The sequence below is a fragment of the Eptesicus fuscus genome, chromosome 1, assembly GCF_027574615.1.
Source record: "Eptesicus fuscus isolate TK198812 chromosome 1, DD_ASM_mEF_20220401, whole genome shotgun sequence".
Classification (NCBI taxonomy): domain Eukaryota; kingdom Metazoa; phylum Chordata; class Mammalia; order Chiroptera; family Vespertilionidae; genus Eptesicus; species Eptesicus fuscus.
The window spans coordinates 30,719,282-30,741,243 of NC_072473.1; the positions used below are offsets into that span (position 1 = coordinate 30,719,282).

Below are 21,962 nucleotides of genomic sequence, written 5' to 3' on the forward strand. Positions count from 1 at the left end.
TATATCTCTGTGTTTTACTAATTTTACACCTGGAGTTTGTACCTCTTATATCCCTACACCTTTTCCCACTACTGTTAGGTCTGATCAAATAATTGAATGGATACTCTCCCCCTTGGGAACTGATATTTAGACCACTTCACAATGGACATTCCCTTTCACATAGATCATATTCCACTTTCTAGGACCACATTCCACTTGTTAAGACCATTTTCTCTCCCCTCTGGACTTTCCCAGAATCCAGACCTGCACAGAGAATTCTCTGCCCAGAAAAAGCCCGCCTAGAGTCCTTTAAAAACCTCTGACTCCCCATCTTTGGGTGCTGGCGCCATTTTGGGGCTCAGCCCATCGGGGATCCAGATGACCTAATAAATTCATAATTCTGTACCACTTTGGCCTTGTGCATTTCTCCTTCAGCAACCCTAATAACTACCCCCTCTACTATTCTCTGTATCTGTGAGTCTTTTTTTTGTTTGTTTGTTTGGTTCATTCATTTATTTTGTTTTAGATTCCACATATAAAATAACTCATATGGTATTTGTCTTTCTCTGCATGACTTATTTCACTTGGCATAATACCTTCTAATTTCATCTAAATTGTTGCAAATGACAAGATTTTATTCTTTTTATTGCTGAAAAATATTCCATTGTATATATAGATATATAAATATATATATCATATCTTCTTTATCCATTTATCTATCAATGGACTCCTAGGTTGCTTTAATATCTTAACTATTATAAATAATGCTGCAATAAACATAAGGATATATAGTTAGCATTTTCATTTTCTTCAGATAAAACCCAGAAATGGAATTACTGGAGTGTATGATAGTTCTAGTTTTAATTTGTAAAAGAATCTCCATACTGTTTTCAATAGTGGCTGCACCAATCAACAAAACAAAAAGACAACCTACTGAATGGGAGAATATATTTGCAAACAACGGGTCTGTTAAGGGGTTAATATCCAAAATATATAAAGAACACATACAATTCAACACAAAGAAAAACCAATCTGATTTAAAAAAAAAAAAGAGTAGAGAACCTGAATAGACATTTCTCCAAAAATGATATACAGATGGCCAACAGACATATTAAAAGATGATACCATATGATTTCACTTACATGTGGAATATAATGAACAAAATAAACAAACTAAAGAAAATAGGAACAGACTCATAGATACAAAGAACACACTGACAGCTGTGTTTTAAGAAACCTTCCAATTAATTCTAATGCAGGCTCAAGTTTGAGATATACTGGCATATAGTATTAGCATAGATTTTGGAAGCCTACATAATGAAGTTAGAACTAGATTTTCCACCCAAAATGACCCAAAGCCAATTGGTGAGGAGCAAAGAGAGAATTAGGCTGCCATAATAAAATACCACTGACTTGTGGTTTAAGCGCTAGACATTTATTTTGTCACAGTTCTAGAGGCTTGAAAGTGTAATATCAAGGTTCCAGCATGGTCTACTTTTTGGTGAGGACTCTCTTGCTGGTTTGTAGACAGTGGCTTTGTTCTCCCATGGACTCAAATTGCAAGGGTAAGAGAGAGAGTGAGTTCTCTGGTATCTCTTCTTATAAGGACACTAATTCTATTGCATCAGGGCACCAATCTTATGACCTCATTTAACCTTAATTATCTCCATCAAGTCCCTATCATCAAATAAAATCACATTCAGAGTTGGGGCTTCAACATATGAACTTCGGGGGGAACACAAACATTCAGTCTATATCAGGAGTTTAACAAATTAATCATTAGTCTGGGACAAGAAGTTGTCTGCCCTATCTCCCCATTCTTTGTTAAAACCTGGCTGGTGGTGTTGGTAGAAGGAATGGAGTAAGATAGAAAAAACTGTATTTGGGAGAGTGGAGGAATCATATCATGGCTTCCCAAGATGTAGCCCAGCAGGACTGCAAGTCTTGTAGAGAGGCCTCAGGCACAGTATGGCACAGGATAATTAAAGTAATAATGGCTGTGAAGTATCCTAGCAGATTGGTCTAACAACTGTCAAATGACAAAACTAAAACAATTTAGTAATGAGTTTGATGTCCTTTATTTAAGGGAAAATAATGTAAAGACGAGGGGAATTCAGTGCCTTACAAGCAGTGGAACACAGTTCTTGTGGGATTTGGGGCAAGAACATGTTTATATACCATTAGAAGAGGCAGCGTAAAAACAGGGCATAATTGGCAAGGAGGTTGGGGATTTCCTTGTAAGGCTAGCAGGTCCTGTTTTCCAGGGTAAGGTAAGCTAGCTAAGTTGGAGGATTGTGATTTATGTATGTTAAAGTTCCTTTAACAGGCCTTTCCTAGAAGTGCAGCCTGACTTAAGTTTAGATTTATGATTTGGTCCTAATAACTGAGGTGGCCTCTATTTGGTGGGTCCCAATATATTATAAATTAACTATCAGGACAAAGCTTTTTTGCTTCTGAAGGTAGAGAGAAAGAGACTGAGAGTTCATATGTTTTACCCATCCAACACATACTAGAATACACAGGGGACACATAAGGCCTAAGAGGAAGCCATTGAACATGATGGGGCCTCATAGTTGGGAAGAGAAGGATGCACCATGAAGGGGCCTGACAGCAAAATAAAGTGGCACCACCAGCATCCAGACCATAGTAGTGAGAAGGGATGTGTGTGCGAATGTACCTGAGAATTAGTCCCTCAAACTTCTCAGTGGAAGCCGGCATTGCAGAGACATACACAGAGAACCAGTTATCCTCCCACAGCATGATAATGTAAGTCCTACCACACCTAGATCTTATAACATCTTTCAAGGAAAAGTGAAGAAGGAAGTGGGATGAATACTTAATTTACTATGCTCAAATCCTAAATCAAAAGAGCTTGGTAAAAACCAGATTACTTTTTATGCTAGTAGGCAGAAGAGCTCAGAGTCATAAAAATGAGTCATTGCAAAAAAAAATTGCACACTTAAATTTATGGCTGGAAATGATCAAATGTTAAAATATTATTACTATTAATAGTAGTAGTAGCAGCGGAAGCAGCAACAGAACTCTCCTAGATATAAAGGCAAAGAAATGCTGGGCTTCACATACAATTTCAATGGATGCCACACAAATATATAGTACAAATCACCAGTGGTTTTTGTCAAAAGAATAACAGAATCTAACCTAATAATACCCAAACATGCAAATTGACCGCACCTTCGCTACGCCCACAGCCAATCAGAACGAACAAGATGGCAGTTAATTTGCATATGCGGGTGCTGAGTAGCCTGAGTCCTGTAAACGTCCTCTGGACCCAGGCTGCTCAGAGCCTGTAGGCCTGCGCTTAGGTCCTGAGCGGCCTGGGTCCCATAAACATCCTCCGGACCCAGGCGGGATTGCTTAGGTCCTGAGCCGCGGGGACTCCAGAACGCCCCCTGGCCACTGGGAGCCTTGGTGGGGCGGGAACATTCCCGTGTCGCCATAGCGACGCGGGAATGTTTCCGCCCCCAAAACACTTGCAGCAGTCTGGGGTCTGGGACCTAAGTCACTCAGAGCCTATAGGCCCGCGCTTAGGTCCTGAGTGGCAGGGGCCCCAGAACGCCCCCTGGCCACTGGGAGCCTTGGTGGGGCGGGAACATTCCCGTGTCGCCATAGCGACACGGGAATGTTTCCGCCCCCAAACACTTGCAGCAGTCTGGGGTCTGGGACCTAAGTCACTCAGAGCCTGTAGGCCTGTGCTTAGGTCCTGAGTGGCAGGGGCCCCAGAAGCCCCCTGGCCACTGGGAGCCTTGGCGGGGCAGGAACATTCCCGTGTCACCATAGCGACACGGGAATGTTCCTGCCCCCAAACACTTGCAGCAGTCTGGGGTCTGGGAAACATCCTTCAGACCCAAGCCTCTCAGATCCTGTAGGCCTGCGCTTAGGTCCTGAGCAGCCTGGGTCCCATAAACATCCTCGGGACCCAGGCCGATCAGAGCCTGTAGGCCTGCACTTAGGTCCTGAGGGGCAGGGTCCCAGAATGCCCCCTGGCCACTTGGAGCCTAAGGGTGCAGGCGCCAAGGGGCTGGGTCCCGCAAACATCCTCAGGACCCAGGCCAGTCCGAGCCTGTAGGCCCTTGCTTAGGTCCTGAGTGGCAGGGTTCCCAGAACGCCCCCTGGCCACTTTGAGCCTATAGGTGCAGGAGCCAAGGGGCTGGGGGCGGGGCGGGGTGGAAACATCCCCTGTCACCATTGTGCCCCCAGCCGCTTGGGAATGCTCCAGCACCAAGAGGCAGTTTGGGTCCATGCCCCCAGCCTGGCGCACATGATGGGGGGCTGGCTGCTGGCCTCTGGGGTGTGTGGAGACCCTTGGGGGCCACCACTGTGTGCGGCCCAGGGGTCCCTGCATGCCCCCCAGCCTGGCGCCCATGGTCAGGGCTCATACAGGAGGCAACCAATCAAAGTGTCCCTCTCACATTGATGTTTCTCTCTGTCTCTCCCTCCCTAAAGAAAGTTGTCATTTTTTCTTGGTGAAGGGACTGGAGTCCGTGTTGATGAAACACCTTCGTGGCTGTGGTGACTGGTAGTGGCTGCAGCAGTGGGGTGATGGGGCTGGTGCCTTCCCCTGATCAGCCCGGTTGCCTCCCACAAAGGAGAGTGGGGAGCGGGCCTAAGCCATCAGTAGGACATCCCCTGAGGGCACCCAGTATGTGAAAGGGGGCAGGTTGGGCTGAGGGACCCCTCAACCCCAGTGCACGAATATCGTGCACCGGGCCCCTAGTGTGAACATAAAATTGCAACAGTTTCCTCTCAGTTTTGCTTCTCACCTGGGACATGATCAGCAATGTCAGTCTTTTGCTTTATTTTTTTAGGTTACCAGGCACTATCAGATGCATATACCTGATATAACAAACAGATTTTTTTATTTTCTAGCCATATATAAAAATAATTTATGCAATTTAATGAAAGAATATCATATAGTATAATGATTTCTAAGGCATTAGGTTTGAGTTCCCAACCATATCATAAAATCCATCAGCATTCTTTAGTCTTGTTCAATCTCCTTCAAAGGCCTTCTAAGGCTTACCAAGCCTTTGCAATTTTGGGTATGAAGTCATTTTGGACTTAATCTCAGTCCATAGTCCAAGCTACTGAAGACTAGATTGGCCTCTACACATTTATGCTTTATTATTGGCAAAACAACCATCAAAATGGAACAGGAAATTATATTTGGATTTTCTTATTATGAACCAGTTTTTTAAAAATGTTATTTGAAAATAAATTCATACTTAAGGATAAGCAAAATCACAAAATAAAAATAATACGATATCTGGATACCCTTTACTCAGATTTATCTATTGTTAATATTTTACCACTTTTGTTTTGTGTTTGTATGCTCTCGCTCAATAGATAAATTGGTAGATATTAATATACATATAGGTAGTTTAATATTTTGATCCATTCAAGGGTAAGTCATAAGCACAATGGTAATAAAAATATGTACTATACTTTTATCTAATGTATCTTTTAAATTCCAGTTTTGCCAATTGATCCCAAAATGTCCTTTATAGCATTGCTTCTCTCTAATTGAAGATTCAGTCTTATATGTAGTATCATATACAGTTGTCATATCTTGTTATGCTCCTTTAATCTAAAACAGTTACACAGCCTTTTTTTTTTTTTACTTTTGATCATGTTGTCAAAGTGTTGCCTGATTTCTCCCTGATATAATTACTATTTTTCTCTGTCACTATTAAGCAGTCTGTGGGGAATCACTTTAAGACCATGCACATACCCCACTCTAATCATAATTTCTCTCAAGATCTAGCTTTCATTGATGTTTTTTTTTTACAGTGAAACATTTTTATATTTAGAATTGGCCAATGAACTCAGTATAGATTATCCCAATTTTGTTGGTAACATCCAAAGCATCATAGTCAGGAGCTAGTCAAACATATGCCCTTTTCTCTCCATCAGGCCTGAATAGGATGTTGACCTTGGTTATGTCAATGTCACAGAGCTTCTTCATAGATGTTTGATCCGGTGCTTGTTGGCCATGGCGTCCACAATGAACATGTGTACTGCTATCTTCTATCTTCTTCATTGCTGACTTAGTAGTCAAAGGGAACTTGATGGTGGCTTAGTGGTCAGCTCCTTTTTCCTGGGAGGGGCCACTCTTCTCAGGATATTTGGGCTGCTTTTGAAGCCACAGTGTCTTGGGCCTTCAAAAGGCAGGTAATGTGCAGACCTTTTTTTTGTGGCTGTGAATGCCTCTCAGCATGGAATTCTTTGCCTTCAAATCCTTGGCTTTGGCTTTGGGAGGGGCTGGGGCTTCCTTCTTCACTTTCAGTGCTATTTTTGTGAAAAGGATCCATTGATAATTCTTGCATAATCCAAACTTTACTATGACTGTTATAAAATTATTTTTCAGCTACAATACTCTCTCTACATTAACCAGTTAATCCTCAACATTCTACTTTAAGAAAGAGTCCTGCTCTAGCCAGTTTTTCTCAGTGGATAGAGTGTCGGCCTGTGGACTGAAGGGTCCCAGGTTAGATTCCAGTCAAGGGCACATGCACAGGTTTCAAGCTCAATCCCCAGTAGGGGGCATGCTGGAGGCAGCCAATCGGTGAGTCTCTCTGATCATTGATTTTCTATCTCTTTCTCCCTCTCCCTTCCTCTCTGAAATCAATAAAAATATATTGTAAAAAAAAAAGTCCTAATACCATTTTTATTTATATATTTATTATTTTCAGATGAACTCATGAACTCTTATTTTTATCAATGTTTTACTTAATTACTTGTCTCAGATTTGGCCAGTGAGAGCCTTTTCAAACATCCTTGTGACACATTCACCATAAAATAAAAATATTTTTATTATAATTTTGGTATAGCAAGATATTCCATGTCTATTTTGTTTCTACCCCACCATAGCCCTAAAATCAGCCATTTTCCCAAATATCTCTGAGAAACAGTGTTTTGTTGCTGTAATTGTTGTTACATGTTTTGAGAGAGTTAAGGTCTCAGAATTGTCATTGTATTGTCAAAACGTTTTATTCTATCTTGTCACATTTTAATAACATTCTAGTAAGAATAAGTCTCTCCTGCTAAGAGGGAAGAAACACTAACTTTGAAATTTTCCACTAAAACCTTTTTTTTCACTACATTACATAGAGCTGAGTTAGTACCATATCTAATTTGTGGGTGCAAGATTGTTTGTGTCAAAGCAGAACAAATGTAAGCCTGGCTGGGTTGCTGGGTTTGGTTAGAGTGTCATCCATACACCAAAAGGTTGTGGGTATGATTCCCAGTTAGGGCACATACCTAGGTTGTGGGTTTGATCTCCGGTCAGGGTGCATATGGGAGGCACCAATTGATGTTTCTCTCTCACATCGATGTTTCTCTCTCTCTAAAAATCAATAAAAAAAACATACTCTCAGGTGAGGATTAAAAAAATAAAAAAATAGACAAAGTATCTATTCTACTTTGAGTTTGACTACCTGTATAGTTTTTTTTGCATGCCTATTGAATATAATTAAACATATATATTCACCAATGTGCATAATGCAAGAATACAGGAGCTGAATTAAGCTATTTCCTGTTTCATCCAAAGTACATAGGGTAAGTTTTAAATTCTTGGAAGGAAAGAAGATAAAAGCAAATGAGAGATTTTATTTTTTAATGTTTACATATCTTTTCCAGTTCAATACTTACACAAAAAAATAAATGAGTAACCTGAATATTTTGTGGTACTGCCTGAAGCTTCAGGTGTATTGTACATAACCATACTGGAGGAGAAAGACTTGTTACAAGCCAAAACCCTAGTCAAGTAAATATTTTGTATGAAACCACTTGGTTATAGCAAACACTTTTTCCTGGAGCAATCTAATAGGAGGTGAGGATGGTAGCACATCACTTATAGGAAGGCAGAACAAGTGTGATTTGGTTGATGAAGTGCCCTAACCATAGCATTTCTGGCTCTAAGAATAGTCCATGGTAACAATAACTATCATTTCTGAAGCTATGAGAAGCTGAGAAAATGAATATGAGCTCTTTGCCACATAGAGATGAGGAAGTTCCACTTCTAGGGAGTAATTTTCTCTGTCTTGGAAGAGAATTGCTAGGCTATTCAGAAAGCAATGAAAAAGGGAAGGCTTGAAAGTTGCATGCACACTGACGTGTGCTCTCACAACAGCCAGCCTTTTTTCATTTTAGAGATGAGTGTAGTGTCATTCACAGGAAATTAAAATGTCAAAGAATTAATTTAGCTATGTGGTAGAGAATGTGTTTCAATCAAAAAAGATTATTGCCATCTGGTTGAGAATATTTTCATTATAAATTTCTATTTTTTGGTTCAGGACTTTTTGTTTAAAACAATGCAAGATGAAATTCATAGGGCGGCGGGGGGCGGGGGACCCTGCAACATTTGAAGGTATTGTTTCTCATGATACCAGCATCTGCCTTTTACCTATGAGAGACAGCAATATCTCTCAAAGCAACTTCAAACCTAAGAAGTTATACCTTCTGCAAACCAAATCTAAAAAATAACATCAGCATAGCTAGAATATTCAATTGTGACATTGCATCTACTATAAAGGCCCTGAATGATTATGAAAATCTAGTAGCTGGTTCTCTGCAGCTCTGCATGAGACATGTAGTCTGCATTAATTTCCAGAATAAATCATTTTTTGTTCAGGATGAAAAATTTTCACCCTCATCATTTTCTTCCTTGGAGCATTATTTAAACAACTGTGTCCTAGCTATGGTCTGACTTAGGAATTGGCATAGTAGAAAACAAATCTTTCATGGTGAGATTTATGGACACCTATCATGTGAATTGACATTTCATAACTGCAGATTGATTTGGGGCCCTACAGCATTTCCAACTACCTACTGAGTGTCTCCATTTAAATGCTCCACAGATACCTCACCTTACCTTAGTAAGTCCAAAAATGAGTTTGTCTTCCCACTGAAGCCTACTTATCCTTCTGACATCCTCCTGGGCTAGTAAGCTTCAATATCTCAGTTCATCTTTGATTTTTGCTTTTAATATCACATTTAAAAGCAGAATACACATTTTGGGGATTCTTCCTTTGTGGTGTCTCTAACATTTAACTCATGCTTTCAGTCTCCATTGCTATTAACTTGGCTTAGATATTACTTCATCTGTAAATAAATGCCACTCCCAAATACAGATTTCATATCCATCCACTCCTGTGCCCCAGGAGGAAAGCTCTTGAATTGATACCCCCCTTTTAACCTCCACCAAACTCACAGGAGACTAAAATATTATGAAAGTCCCAATGGAAATATAGATCATTCTTCCTATAGTACACGGTGATATTATGTTATTGCCTCTGGGAAGAAAGGCCAGAAGACTGTCTCCCAAGAGTTCCACAGGAGGATTCTCTGTTTCCTCCATTCATTTAACTATTTTCTATTTTCTTCCCTAAGTAACAAATGAATCTATTCAGATAATACAAAAAGTTAAGGTTGCTACATGATTAATATTAAAGAAAGAATATAGATTCTGGATAGTCACTCATCCAAAAATTATGTGTGTCAGGACAAATGATACATAAACACCTATGGATATGAAATAAAGTTATTACTCATATAGTAATCAGAAAAAAGATTCCCCCAAAAGAAGGGCTCAGGTTCAAAGCTCAGTGAAACAAGAGTGAGTGGCTTTGGGTTTTCATTTTGGTTAGAGAGTGGGGCTGGGGTGGAGGGACCAGGTTTAAAATTTTTGCGAGTGCCAAGGGCTAGAGGGAATGTGGCCATTCTTAACAGATTGCTCAGATGTGGGACAAAATGAAAGGAGAGGGACAGGGACCTAAAATTTGTCATTGGTCAACATCAAAACCAGTCTTATAATTGATCACAATTTACCCCTGATGGTTAGCTGATGACTAAAATGTTCCAAATTTTATTTAATAAAATTTAAATTTACTTAAGTATTTTATAAGAGCTCAATAAGTACCATATTATAATTAGTATGAATATACTTTGAAATCAATTTCTAATCAAATCACCTCAGGCTGAAGGGACAGCAACAAAAATAGGTCACTGGGAGCCAATGAAATTTGATTAAATGTTCTACTAATATTGTTGACCACTTTAATTTTTATCTCATTTCTAGAATGATTTTAATAGAGACCAAATTATCTGGGCAACTTGTGGCTTAGTCAAGTTGACACATAAAATTAACCATCACATTACACAAATAAGTCTATGCAATCTCAATGGCATTTTATGCAAAAATAGAAAAAAAATCCTAAAATTCATATGGAATTTCAAAGAAACCAACATAGTGGAAACAATCTTGAAAAAGAAGTAAGTTGGAGGTCTCACATTTCTTGATTTCAAAACTCACCACAAAGCTACAGTAATCAAAATAGTCTTGTATTATCACAAGCACAGACATATATATCAATGAAAGAGAATAGAGAACCCCAAAATAAACTACCATGTATATGGTCAAATGTTCTTTGACAATGGTGCCAAGGCAGAATGGCGAAAGTGTAGTCTCTTCAACACATGCTGTTAGGAAAACTGGATAGCTACATGCAAATGAAGGAACTTGAACACTTCCCTTACATGATAGACAAAAATTAACTCAAAATGGTGTAAAAACCTAAACATAAGAGCTAAACATATACAACTCCTTAAAACATAAGGGAAAAACATTATGACATTGGATTTGGGGATGGTTTCTTGGATATGACATCAAAAGCATGGGCAATAAAAGAAAAAATAGACTAATGGTACTACATCAAAAACTTAAAAACTACTTATCAAAGGAAACAACAGAGTGAAAAGGCAACCTATGGAAGGGGACAAACTATTTGCAAATCATATATCTGATAAGGGGTGTGGACAAAAAGGGACCACATGCTAACCTGACTAGCTCAGGGGAGGCCTGGGTGGCGGCCTTGAAAACTCAGAGACCTAAAGTAGCCACAAAGGATGGTCTGAAAATAGTGTGGTGAAGGCCTGTGGTGGAGGGGAGGAGGCGGAGGTGGGCTATAAGGTGTCAATGGGGTAAAAAAGGGGACACATATAATACTTTCAACAATAATGGAAAAAAAGGATGGTCTGAAATTAAAACTTTTTAAACTAAAAAGCTGTTTATGGTGGGTAGTCACGTCTTCGGCCAGTGTCTTCCCTGGCAGAGGTCAATCTTCACCTTAACTGAGCCTGTCTATTGTCTGTATCTACAATAACATATTGTTGGAATGTCAAAGTAATTTTCTTTTCTACGGACACCACAAAGCACAGGCACAGTTCTGCCAAGACCACAAATTCCCTCATTGTTATTGGGTTAATTGTTGACTGTTAACTATCCTGTACCCAAGTAGGTAAAAGAAGTATGTGTATATCATTTTACTTTTTATCCAATCCCAGAGGTTTCCCCACTTTTCTTTCTCCCACCTCCATAATCTATCACCAATGGATTTCATGTAACACACTTTTGATTATAATGTATAAAAACAAGGTACAAAACTGCCATTCTCCAGATCATTATCTCAATACATTGAGATTCTGTTCCTGGCATTTGTCAACATTTTGGCTCAAACAAACTCACAAAAATCCTTCACATGTTTGAATGTTTCTTATGTTGACAGGGGTTAATATCTAGAATATATAAAGAACTCATATAGAAACCAAAGGACTTGTATGCATGCATATAAGCATAACCAATGGACACAGACACCAAGGGGGGTGGTGAGGGCATGAGTGGGGGGAGAGAGAGGGGCAATGGGGGGATAAGGACACATATGTAATACCTTAATCAATAAAGAAAGAAAAAACAAATAAATAACCCCATTAAAATATGGGGGAAAGACCTAAATACACATTTCTCCAAAGAAGATATAAATAGTCTATAAACATTTGAAAGAATGTTCAGCATCACTAATCATTAGAAAAATGCAAACCAAAACCACAATGATGTATCACCTTGCTAGAATGGCCACTATCAAAAACAAACAAACAGTAAATAACAAGTGTTGCCAAGAATGTGGAGAAATTGGAATCCTTGTGAACTGTTGGTGGTAATGTAAAATGGTGCAGCTTCTATGAAAATAGTATTGAGATTTTTTTTTAAAAAATAATAAAAATAGAACTACCATATAATTCAGCAATCCCATGTATGGATATTTAATTATTTAAATAATTAATATCAATATCTCAAAGATATATATGCACATCCATGTTCATTGCAGCATTAATCACAATAGTCAAGAGATGGAATCAACCCAAATTCCCATCAACATGTGAATCCTATATAATAAAGATGTAATATGCAAATGGTCATTATGCCTTGATGTGTAATGACCAACCACGTAATGACCGGTTCACGGATCAGCAGGAGGGTGGGGCAGTGAGCTACAAGTGGGCAGTGGAGGCTACAGGAGGGGGCAGGGCAGCAAGCTATGAGTGGGCTGGAGGAATGGGGTGCAGGGGGAGCTACAGGAGGGCGGAACAGCAGGTGGAGAGCTACTGGAGGGTGACAGCAAGCTACTGGTGCATGTACTCGTGCACAGGGCTACTAGTATATAAATCAAATGTAATATATATTACTAGAGGCCCAGTGCACGAAATTTGTGCACTCATGGCGGGGGGTGTCCCTCAGCACCAGCCTGCGCCCTCTCACCAGCCAGGAGCCCTCAGGGGATGTCCGACTGATGGCTTAAGCCCGCTCCCTGTGGGAAGTGGGCCTAAGCCATCAGTCAGACATCCTTAGCACTGCCACGGAGGCACGAGAGGCTCCCGCCACTGCCACTGCACTTGCCAGCTGTGAGCCTGGCTTCTGGCTGAGTGGTGCTCCCCCTGTAGGAGTTCACTGACCACCAGGGGGTCAGCTCCTGTGTTGAGCATCTGCCCCCTGGTGGTCAGTGCATATCATAGTGACCGGTCATTCTGCTGTTTGGTCGATTTGCATATTAGCCTATTATTATATAGGATTCAGCCATAAAAAATACTGAAATCTCATCACATGTACAGCATGGATGAACCTTGAGGACATTATGCTAAGTGAAATAATCCAGTCACAAAGAGACCAATTTGTATGACTCCACTTACATGAGATATCTAAAGTAGTCAAATTCATAGAAATAGAAAATTAGTAGAAAACCACCAGTGAGCTGTAGGGAAGGGGAAATGAAAAATTATTATTTATGGGTACAGAGTTTCAGTTTTGCAAGATGAAAAAGTTAAGATTTGTTTCATAACAACATGAATATACTTAAAACTACTGAACTGTACACTTAAAAATGGTTAACATGGCAAATTTGATGTTTTATTTTTCAAAGTAATTTAAGTAAAAATTTTAAAGGAGCTTATATCCTATCTAATAAAGAGGTAATATGCTAATTGACCATCACACCCTCACAAAGGTGGTGGCACCCACTGCCAATAAGGAGGGAATATGCTAATTGACTGTCATGTCTTCAAAGATGGTGGCACTCATAGCCACAAGATGGCGGCTCCCAGTCCCCTCAGCTCCCCAGCTGCCCAGGGCTGGCCCAAGGCACGGGCAAGCCTTGGATGTCGACTGCCCAGCCACCCAGGGCCAGCCCGAGGGACGACCAAATGACTGAACAAGCAGGCTGCATGGGGCGACCAGGCCAGCAGGTGGGGTAGTGAGAGATGACCAAACGACTGAACAAGCAGGCTGTGTGGGGTGACCAGGCTGGTGGGGGGGCTGTTGAGGGCGACCAGGCTGGAAGGGGGGCAGTTAGGGGTGACCAGTCCAGTAGGGGGTGGCAATTGGGGGTGATTAAGCTGTCAGGGGGGCAGTGAGGGGTGACTAGGCTGGTGGGGGAGTAGTTGGGGGCAACCAGGCAAGCAGGGAGGGGGCAGTTGGAGGCAACCTGGCCAGCCATGGGGGGCAGTTAGGGGTGACCAGGCCGGCAGGAGGGGCAGTTAGGGGTGATCAGGCTGGCATGCAGAGGCAGTTAGGGGTGACCAGGCAGGCAGGCAGGTGAGCAATTAGGAGCCAGTGGTCCGAGATTGTGAGAGGGATGTCCGACTGCCGGTTTAGGCCTGATCTCCAGGATTGGGCCTAAACCGGCAGTCGGACATCCCCCGAGGGGTCCCTGATTAGAGAGGGTGCAGGCTGGGCTGAGGGGACCCCCCCATGCATGAATTTCATGCATCGGGTCTCTAGTTATTTTATGATGAGTCACTATGTAGGTCCAGGTTTCTTGACAATCCCTAGGAGCCCAGATATTATTGGCATATTGTATACAGTAAGTTATACTGGGGAGCAGTACCCTTTGGAGAAGAGAAGGACAGTAAAATTATAATCTTGTTGGAGCTTTAAGTTTAATTTTGTGATTCATGGATAATATTATAATTAATGGATTTACAAAATGTTTATGTGGTTATAATCTGAGGCCATATTTTATTGGAGGTATAGTATTTTAAAGAGGACTTAGCATATAATTTAGTGATAACTGAACATTTGGGGATCATTATAAGGTAATTGAGTGAACAAAAATATCTTTAATAAAAGTTTCTATAATGGTTGACAGGATAGTCAGTAATTAGAGAAGGGAGGGACAATGGGGGATCAATGGAAATATCAACAACTTGGAGTGCAAGAGGAAAGGGAGGAGAAAAGGGGGGTTATATGGACTAAATATATGTGTACTCCCCCCAAATTCATATGATGAAACCTTATGTGGTAGGAGTTGGTGCCTGTGGGGGGTGATTATGTCATGAGGGAGGAGCCCACAGAAACAGGATTATGTCCCAGGGAGATCCCTCACCCCTTTATTCATGAGAGGTTACAATGAGAAGATGTCTGTAAATGCAAAACAAGGCTCTCACCAGAAACTGAGTCTGCAGGCACCATGATCTTGGACTTCCCAGCCTTCTGCACCAAAATAAATAAATAAATAAATAAATAAATAAATAAATAAATAAATAAATAAATATTTGTTCTTTATATGCCACCCAATTAATGGTATTTTGTTATAGCAGCCCTAATTGTCTAATACAAAAGAAAACTTTAAGATCTCCGTTTGGAGAGGTTTAAGGAGTGGCAAAATTATTAGAGGTAAGCAGGTGAAGGGAGAGAGGGGTGATACCTGTGGGGGACCAATTCAGGGGATGGTGACATGGGAGTTGCCCTTGCAATTAAATCCAGTTATTGAGGTGGATCAGCAAGTTGCATTTCAGTCATAATCAGGGATGAAACTGGAAGCTGGGCTGAGGTCATGAGGGATGTGAGAGTAGTCTTGCTCAAATTTGGAATATACTAGTAATAATTCTGAGCTAAATTTATAAATTTTAGATATAAAACCTTATTAGTCAGAATGTCACAAGTAGATATGACTGCCATATGATAATCGTGTGGATGCACAATGTGCCGTTATTTTGACAGTGGTAGTTTTCTCACATTGTAGATATAAGACCTATGGTCATTCTTAGTATTTTAAAACAACTTTGTTAATAATATTAATATATAAAAAATAAACAGAGGATTTATATAGGAAAAGTCTTTCAACTTTTGAGGGTTTTTTGTTTATTTGTTTGTTTGTTTGTTTTAAAGTGCAGCATCATTTGAAATTTTAAAAAATTGTTAATTGAAGAATTTAAACAGCATTCACATTGTTAAAATTTATTCATTATTTTAGATTCTAGGAAGTTATAATCCCCCCTGCAAAATATTCAGTAAAACAAATAATGCTAAGTAACAATAGTCCAAAAAAATGGCCAATTGAATACTGCAAAATTTGGTGGGATTTCCTCCCCCTCCTCCACCATGGGTGTAGTGTCTGAGATCCAATCGATAACTCAAAGTAAGCAGAGTCAAACAAAGAATAGTCAAATGGTGGTATATTTGGTTCAATGGCATAGGTTTGAAGACCTGAAGACACAGAAGGCCACAAATAGGCATAGATATTATTTGGGGATTCCATTTAATATCTACACACTTGGTAGTATTTTGCAACATATTCTATTGGAAAGCACTGTGTGATGTGCCCATTTTAATTCTTAACTTTTGTTAGAAATGACCATTAATATTGGATAGTGATAGAAACATCTATGAGAAAGAAATATCATGAATCAGCTGCCTTCTGCATGCCTCCTACTGGGTATCCAATCTGCAACCTGGGCATATGCCCTGACTAGGAATTGAACCAGTGACCTCTTGGTTCCTGGGTTGACGCTCAATCATTGATCCATACTGGCCAAGCTAATTATGCATTTTATATTGCAGATAAATCTTGCAGTAGTCAACATTATTGGAATATCAATACTAAAGGTCAAACCTCTTTGGTATTTATAATTAGAGGATCTTGTTTAATGTATTCACCTTTGCTCTGGATCTGGTCTCTATTTCCAACATGAAAATGTTGAGTCTTTTGTTCTAGATCCTAGAATTTTGTATTTTGTCAGAATGTGGGTTGAAATATGCAGCATTTTTCACTGTGTATCAAGATGTTATAAGACAATATATTTGTAATGCTCTGTTTATAGGTGACAAACCCATTAGCACAGCTCAGGAGTCAATAAAAGTCAATATGCCCCATCCCCGCAAGAGGCTGATGGCTTCAGGAGAGGAATAACCTCCTCTAATACCATAGTTTTGGTTAAGACAGCAAAGACAAGAAGAAACCATTTCCTTCTACAAAGAAAAATGCCAGGTGTGGCTTTATCATAAAAGTGGTATTTTTAGTCTAGCCAGGAAGCTTCTGTGGCTGTGCCAAGTTGGTAGGGCACTGCCCTCATGACTCAAGGCATAATGGTCAACTAGGTCCAAAGGGTCACTGGTTTAAGACCATATATCATCATTAGCATGCAATAAGGCTTAATATGTGGCCTGCAACTATATTTTTAAATCTGTACCCAAGAGAGATGAAGGGGTTGTGTGTGTGTGTGTGAGAGAGAGAGAGAGAGAGAGAGAGAGAGAGAGAGAGAGAGAGAGAATATCAATGTGAGAGAGAAATGTCACCTATTTACCAGGTTTCAGGCTTAACTCTCACAGTGAAGAGAGTATGTGAGTACTGTCCATAGCTGAAATAAGTATAAACCTTCCCTATCTATATCTTACAACATCTGGAGGATAGTCCTGTTCATGAGCAGATCATGAATAGACTCAGAGTTCAGAGAAAGGTACAAAACATCAATTTTTGCTTTGCCTTCAATTCATTTAGATTCACCTCATATGGGCACCTGGAATTCCCTTTCCCTTTGGTTTCTCTCCCTCCTCATTTTTAAACCCTCTTTCTCCCCCACAGATCCAACTCCAATCTCATGGCCATGGGAACAGTCCTTCTTGACTTCATTTTGAGAGGATTTTGGTAGATAGTCATAAGCCTATGTATGGAGAAGTTTAGGTCTTTCAAATTCTCTTAGAAACTAGCTAGAGATCCAGCAAATAAGCTAAAGGGGTTACTGTACAAAAGGATGGTTTTCAGATCTTTTACCTTAATAGTTTGCTAGTATGAAAGTTTTCTGTGATTATATTACAAAAAATAGCCACTGTTAACATTTGTCATTTTGATTAATTTCAATTTATTCAATAGTCTTTGCATGTGTGTGTGTGTGTGTGTGTGTGTGTGTGTGTATGTATGTATGCACACATACATATCTAGACAGAGTTCAAAATAAATTTTTCCTTGTTTCAAGTGTAAATGCTTTCCAAATATAGTATAACCAAGTCTTTTCTTATATTCAGTAGGGAGGGGTGATTTGTGGTTTATTTATCTCTTGTTTCTTATTTCTCATCTAAAAATAAATTCCATAACCAATTTATTTTTTTTTAAAAAGCACAGTTCTTCAAGAACATTACCACTAGAGAGTGGCATCATGGTCTCAAGGGGTTGCCAATGGAACACAGTGCTTTTGCTTCTACAATTACTACTACTCACTCAGCTAAACATTCTAACCATTTGAGGGTAAACATGTGAAGCTCTGTAGGTAATTGCCAATATCACTATCTAACTAACACTAGTAAGTAATTTTATTGGCCATTCCAAGGACTAGTTTTAATAGAAGAGAAGACTGAGACCTCTTCATTAACTGATCCAATTCCCTTCCCTCAGATCTCCTTGTTTTAATTAACTGCTAGAAACATCTACAAATCTGAAGTGCTAAATAAATAACCCACTGTTTACTATAAACACTAACAATTGCTAAACAGGGTGTTTAATACTTTCTGAGATAATGACTCAATTTAGACACAAAATTTCCAGAAATATTGAAATAATGAAAAAAAATGCTTTTCAAAAGAGTGGAATAATCAGAAACATGAACATATACACAAATGGTACATTTTATAGCCTTTTTATAATTTTATCTTTATTGTTGAAAGCATTACAGATATCCCTTTCCCCCCCCCTTTGACCCCCCTCTCCTCTAAGAAACCTGAAACACCAATCAGAAACAATATATGCACCACTACAGCCTTCTTTATAAATGAAGTCACTATGTTAGTACAGAAACCTAGAAATATTGTATGCATAATTGACTTGGTACATAAAAACATCATGTTTGATTTATTCAGAGATATGAAGACTCAGGAAAATATATCAGGACATTTATGGAAAAGATTTCTACAATAAAAATATTACTTTTTATTATTTTTTGGTTTTGGGAGAGATAGAAAAAGGGTTTTATACTTTTGATCACAATTATTTTTAGTTGCCTTATAGCCTTCACAAGATATCTTGATTTTTGGGTGGGGACATTTTTTGCAGGAGTAAAATAAAATTAACATAGTGACAAGGTAACAAAAGCTATAGAATAAATATCAGTTTACTTATGTGTGTGTTTTCCTATACGCATTAATTGATCTTGCCTTTTTTTATATGTATAAGATTAGCTTCCAAACAGTATACTGTATTACACAAATGCCATTAAGAAGAACAGTGCTTACCAAAGCTATTAAGGCAGTCATACATCTGTTTTGTAATGACAATGATATTCTATTCCATAAAAATAATCAATTATGTCATAAAATTATTTCAGGGTCATAAACAGGATTATTCCACAATGGTTTTAATTTATTTTAATACCTATTAAATAATATAATAATTCACTAATGATTTATTTATTATAATGGATGTATTATGAAATAAGTTGTTATTTCTACATGATTACCAAACAAATTTGTTGTGATAACTAATTGTTCATCAAGGTTCAATGCAGTGTCACTGATATATCATTAAAGAAGATAATGTAAGAGTTTTCTGGATATCAGTGTCAAAAACACTAAAGGAGTCATATTATCCTATACTAGAGGCCCAGGGCATGAAATTCATGCACTCAGGGTGGTCCCTCAGCCCTGCCTGCACTCTCTCGCAGTCTGGTAACCTTCAGGGGATGTCCAACTGCCACTTTAGTGCTGCCACAGAGGCAAGCGAGGCTCCTGCCACTGCCACTGCACTCGTCAGCCATGAGCCCGGCTTCTGGCTAAGTGGCACTGCCCCTGTGGGAATGCACTGACCACTAGGGGCCAACTCCTGCATTGAGCGTCTACCCCCTGGTGGTCAGTGCTTGTCATAGCAACTGGTCGTTCTGCCATTTGGTCAATTTGCATATTAGCCTTTTATTATATACTAAGTGTCAGACCATTCGTTTGACCGTTCGACCAGTCACTCCCATGTGCACTGACCACCAGGGGGCAGATGCTCCGACTGGTAGGTTAGCTTCCTGCTGGGGTCCAGCCAATGGGGACTGGGCAAAATGGGCCGGACATGCTCTGGAGCCCTCCCATTGTCCCTCTCCTACTCGATCGTGCATCAGTGGGGTCCCTTGGCCTGGCCTGCACCCTCTCACAATCCAGGACTCCTCTGGGGATGTTGGAGAGCCAGTTTTGGACCAATCCCCACAGGCTAGGCCGAGGAACCCCACTGGTGCACAAATCCGTGCACCGGGCCTCTAGTACTTACATACGATCTCTCCTATCTAAAGGACTTCCTTTTCAAATCTTTTGTATAGCAAGCAAAGGCTGGAGGGATATATGAAAGAGGTTGTCTAGAAATTCAATGTACAGATAATGTATTGTAGAGTTGTGCACCTGAAACCTGTATAATTTTGTTAACCAGTGTCACCCCAATTAATTCAATAAAAAGGAAAAAAATTAGTAAACAGTTCATTGATATGGATATGTGTTTATATGCTAAACATAAATACCCATATCACTTAAAAATAATAACTCACTGTGAGTCTGGTAAAGGTACCCTTAATTTCACTTATTTTTCGCTATATCTTAATTGATGGCTGTGATTACAATTGGTCTATGGTGGCTGCTTTCTGGTTTGCTTACTTGAATGTATGTAGTTCCTTCTATTCCAACACCTCAATTCCTTGTCTTCTTCAATATAGTCAATGATTTTAATGCCTTGCAAAATGTATAATGCCTTGACTACTTGTATTCCTAATCTACATGAAAGAAATTTTGTTGTAGATCTCAAAAAATAAATTCTGTATCTAGTCAAGTAGACAAAAGAGATTAAAACTTTAAAAACTTTTTAATCCTTACCTGAGGATATGTATTTATTGATTTTTAGAGAGAGAGGAAGGGAGAGAGAGAAAAAAAGAAACATCAATATCAGAGAGAAATATTGATTGGTTGCCTCCTGTACGCGCCCTGACCAGGGATTAAACCCACAACCTTTTTCTTTTCTTTTTTTCCCCCACAACCTTTTTCTATACAGGGTGATGCTCCAACCAGCTGAGACACCTGGCCATGGCAAGAGAGATTAAAACTTTTAAAATGCATTTTTTTATTATCTCTTTTCAAAGATGATGCTTCAGATTATTATTTTATTTCCAGCTGCTAAAATTCAATTAATTTGTAGTCTTTTAAAATGTACTTTGATGACAAAAATAAAAACATATATTTTGGTTGCTTGTCTTTATGACTGGTGAAGAATTCTACCAGTGGCCTGCACGGTGTGAGGAGGAAGGTCTCTTGGCAAGGCTAATAATTGCCTCAAAAGAGGCCCTCGGTTTTGATGTTCCCTTTTCTTGAAATGATGGATGGGTTATAGAGTTATTAGTTATTACAGCATAATATAATAATTATGAATGTAAGGTCATATAGTTATGATGATATTAGCACAGAAAGGGATCATAAAATATCATGTTGTTTGTTTTAAGATGAGAGCACTGAGGTTCCTAATATTTGGAAAAAATTTGAGCAGACATTTTTGGCATTTCTTCAGGATCTTTGACTGGTTACTTAAGGACTTTTTTAGAATAGGTCTCAAAGTTCCCAAATTGTTTAGAGCCCTAATGATCTTGGGTAGCATTGGAGTCTTATAAATTATTCTGGAATCTCGCAGTGTGAACTAACAAGACACTGGCATGTGTACCACAAGGTTTTCAAAGGTACTAGTTAGCTTCATGCTATATGGTGGTAAGGATTTACAAACTCCAATGTTGACACACCCCAAGGGCATCAAAAGTAATTCGCTTTTTTAGAACTATGCCATTGTATCATGAAATAATAAGATCCTATGCCAATCAAGAAAACTTTGGCCCTTCCATCTCTAACCCTGGAAATTGGAGTAGTTCTAAAAAGTGCAACTTACTAGCCTCCTCAATGAATCCTTGGACAGCACACAAATACTACACTAGTTAGATTTTAGTTTCTCAGGATGAATTATCTCTATTTTCAGTAGTAAGAATACTTATTTCTGATCCCCCAGCTAGCATGATGGGACTCAACTAAAAAATGGTGAGTTTAGGATTTCACTTTCTTTCACTTTTTTCTAACTGCTATACTGTATCCTTTCAAAAGGCAGGGTACTACTTGATTAGCTTAAGAATGGCAGGAACATGTGTTGAAATACAAAATACTATACCCTATATGCCTATTTAAATCCATACCAAAATGCATATAATAGTTCATTCTTTATTTGACAGCTTTAGAAAAGCTGTCTCCTTAGGAACCATCACTGTAATTTGATATTCAGATGTAGGTATCAGTTTGAAGAAACCAGGAGATAACTCTCTCATATTTTACAGGATAGCTGTAAAGTAAGACTGCCCAAAATAACTTCC

At 39.3% G+C, this 21,962-nt stretch overlaps 1 pseudogene; it reads right to left on the reverse strand.

The window, feature by feature from the left end:
• Positions 1–5,802: 5,802 nt before the first annotated feature.
• Positions 5,803–21,962, reverse strand: part of LOC129148891 (60S ribosomal protein L23a-like) — a 33,893-nt pseudogene continuing 17,733 nt past the window's right edge.